At 36.7% G+C, this 3,975-nt stretch overlaps 1 pseudogene; it reads left to right on the forward strand.

Moving 5' to 3' along the window:
- Positions 1 to 1,532: 1,532 nt before the first annotated feature.
- On the forward strand, positions 1,533 to 2,134 carry LOC118934906 (lysM and putative peptidoglycan-binding domain-containing protein 3-like; annotated as a pseudogene).
- Positions 2,135 to 3,975: the final 1,841 nt, after the last annotated feature.

Genomic DNA, 3,975 nt, shown 5'->3' on the forward strand with positions numbered 1-3,975 from the left:
ATGAGGATGTTAGTGCAGCAAGGAGAATATTTGAAGTGGTTCTGTGACATCTTTCTGAGTTGGCAGATTGTAACTACACTTGTAGTAAGGATTTAATAATGTGTGCAACTGTCGAATCACTTTTTTATATACTTGAAACCAATACAATGTTGATTATCAACTATGCTTCAATGAAAAAAAGCTAAAAAAAAGTCCCCACAAATTCATCCTAGCAAACTACATTGTTCATTGACTTAAAATATTTTTTACAGGTCTTGGACCCACCTTATGAGCCCAATGCTCCATTCTCAGAGTCTCCTTTCCTTTTTCTTGAAGGTTATCACATGTTTGCTGGTGATTAGTTTTACCAGACTACTTCCTATTTGTAGGAGTCCAATATCCTTTTTCATTTCCTCCTCTCTTTGTGTCTTTCAGAGAACTTGCAGTGTGTCTGTTGGTGTAAAATTTAACAGCCTTAAAAACCTTATGGTCTCCAATGTGTGTACTGGGACACAGGCCAGAAAAGTTAATGGATATTGCTCAAAACACTGAAAGTTTAATTAAAATCTTTTGTTGAGCAAATAATTATGATAAAAATATGTAGTCATCCACCAAAACTTCCCATGTATACGGGGGCTTTGGAAGACCATGTGCATGCCCAGAGCAGATGCATGATTGGAAAATAACTGAGAAAATCCTGAGCTTTTACTTCAGACTGATCATTTGGCTCAGTGAATATCTAAGTATTGAAGGAGTGTGTTGTCACAGACTCAATCTGCCATGAAGGAGGAATGTGCGGTTTTGTTAGATTTCTATTTTTGTTTGTTTCTTTTTGCTTTTTTTACCTCCTTGAGTTCAATGAAAGTCTTTCAAATCATTAGCTGAGCACAAGCTAAGGCACTGAGATTTCAGTACCCACACATAAAAAGGAATAAGTCTTTGCAAATGTAGTTTGGAAAAGCCACAAAACGAATGGATTGCTAGAGATTCAACAAATATTCCAATGTATTCAACAAGTCTTCCCACTAAAAAACATCATGAGGAAAGAAGATATCTGATTTCGATTTCAAGAGTTACTACACTGTAATATATGGAACCATGTTTCAACAACAACAACAACAAAGAAACAGGAAAGTATAGCCCACTCAAAAGAAAAATAATAAATTGACTGAAACCATCCTTGAAGAAGTCAGGACTTCAACTCACTAGGAAAAGGATTTTAAAATTTTTAAACGTGCTCGAAGAACTAAAGGCTATCATGGGCAAAAAGCAAAAGGAAATCATAAAAACAACGTATGAATGAAATGAAGATATAAATAAAGATAAATGAATTATAAGAAGGACAAAACAGAAATTATGGAGCTGATAAGCAAAATAACTGAAATGAAAATTTTACTAGAGAAATGTACATGGGAGGCAGAGACAGTGGTGGCCGAGGCAGAGGGTGTCTTAAAATGTAAGCGCAGCAATAAATTTACCCAGGATGGTGGTGGAAGACCCAGCAGCCATCTCCTCACTTTGTTCCTCCTGCTAATGTAACAGATTTTTAATTAATGGCAGGGAGTCATAAGAATTGTAATTTTTATCTTTGGTAGGGTAGCCAAATGTATACATTTGGAAATTATACAGACAGCGATGTGTTGGAGGAGGAGGATGAAGTATGTGAGTTTCAATTCAAAAGGAAAAGAAAAAATTTGAAGTACATCAAGAGATAGTTTTGACATGATATAGTTAGCAAAGGATAAGCAGGAGATATTTAAATTCAATGACCCTTTAGTAATGTTGTACAGTAGCAGATACCAAGAGGATTAACAATCTCTTCAGCAATCAAGCCTTTTTTGCTTTTAGATCTATCAGAATTCCAGTAAGCTAGTTTAGTTAACTGGCTGAAACACTTTATACTCCAAAAGGAAAACAGGATTTATGTCCTTCATCTGTTCAATACGCTCCAGAACAACAGGCAATTTTGCCAGGTGATGATCATCTTTCTTCCTGTGAGGCATCTGGTAGCTCTTTTTAAAAAAGTGAACCAAGACATATAATAAATAGTAAAATGTACAGACACCAAAACAGAGAACCTTGGTAATATGGTGTCTGCCTTAACAGTATAACAAATATGTTTTAGCCTGATAATAAAAATATTCTACATAAGTAAAAATGTTCCCTCTACTCCTCTCAATATTTCTGGCCACAAATATGTGGTTTTTTTTCCCCACAACAACCAATTCCCCAATACCAGCTTGGTATCCTACAACTATACAATTCTGACACTATCTACCTGGAGTTAGGAACAGATCCCACATGTTAAAGGGTTCAGTCCCACAGGCTGAACGCACTTCGGATGCCAACAGCAAGTAGTGGATTCTCAGGTTACTCCCACTTCTATCTGACATGACTATAAGCAGGGGTATCTGCAACACCCTCGTCAGGTTCAATAACTTGTTATAATGGCTCACATAACTCAAGAATACACTCATTTACACTGATTATATAAAATTATGTAGTAAAGGATATGATAAAATACACAAATGAACAGCCATATGAAGATGTACATAGGACAAGGTCTGGGTGTTCCAAGACAGGAACTTCTGTCCCCATGGATTTGGGGCATGTCACCTTCCTGGAAAATGGATGTGTTCACCAACATGAAAGATATCCAAACCCCATACTTCAGGGATATTTATGGAGGCTTCATCATGTTGGTGTGATAGGTTATTAACTCAATCTTTGTTCCCTCTCTCCTCCCCAGAAAATGGATATAGGAGCTGAAATTTCCAACCCTCCAATAATGCTCTTGTCTTTTTTCTGAACAATCACCATTTTGAAGCTATCCAGGAGCCCACCAAGAGTTGCCTAATTAGAAAAAAAGGTGTTCTTATTGCCTAGGAAATCCAAAGGGTTTAAGGAGCAATGTCAGGAACTAGGCTCAAAGACCAAATATTAGTATAAAAGATGCTCCTAGCATCTTTATCACTAAGGAAGTTACCAAGGTTTTAGGATTCCTGGCCAGGAGTTGGGGAAAAAAACAAAAATATGTATTTCTTATAATCTCACAATATCTCATCCTACCCCTTGGTCTTTGAACATGGATGTCTTATTGCAAAACAATCATAAAATCAAAAGATACTGGAACGTTATTAGAATCCTATTGTCATTAATAATTATCCAGTCCATCATCATATAATGTATCTCCAAGGTGAGGCCACTGAGGTTTTTAGGCTTCTATTTGATCTTGTCAGGTTCTAAAAGCAGAAGTGGTCTGATATCATATATTTATATCATATTATATATATATATAGTGATATTACTTTACTTTTTCAGGCCTCTGTTAAAGTTGAGCTAAAGACAACATCATCTCTTGCTCTGAGACCCTTTCAAAGTGCTGATATAATATGGATTTTCTTCATTGAATAACCTATTTGTTCATTCCTTTACCCTCAGCTTCTTGTCCTCTTTCTTCACATTTATGACCAAAATTTTCCACCTTTAGAAGGGATACTAGGTTTGGCCACTGTACAGGTCTAGATTGAAGGCAGCAATGCTGGGCTAGCAAGTACACCCCCTTTAATCCATTCATTCAGATAGGGTAATGTTACACAAGTGCAGAGCTAGTGGACTAGTTTTACCATTAGGCAATACAGCTGCATTTACTGTTAACCCCAGTTTTGCTAGATGCGGTGAAGATACAACCCACTGCATAAGGCCCTTAAGAAGTATAACATAGGTTTAAAATATAATTTATGTTTCTAATCTAGAAATCATCCCTGCCTCTGACACTTGTAGTTGTATCCCTGGCCTTGTGACGATTGCATCAGATAGGGGGGAATAACTTGAGGTGATGTAGAAAAGAAAGAAAAAGTACAGATATTGTGCCACTGTCCTCTCTCCTCTCAGTGTCTAAAAATTTCATAGTCATACCAACATCCTTCTACATACCCTCTTTCCCAAATATACCAGTGAGACAGAGGAATCTATGCAATGAGGTCAGTTTTTTAA

The sequence above is a fragment of the Manis pentadactyla genome, chromosome X (assembly GCF_030020395.1).
Source record: "Manis pentadactyla isolate mManPen7 chromosome X, mManPen7.hap1, whole genome shotgun sequence".
Classification (NCBI taxonomy): Eukaryota; Metazoa; Chordata; class Mammalia; order Pholidota; family Manidae; genus Manis; species Manis pentadactyla.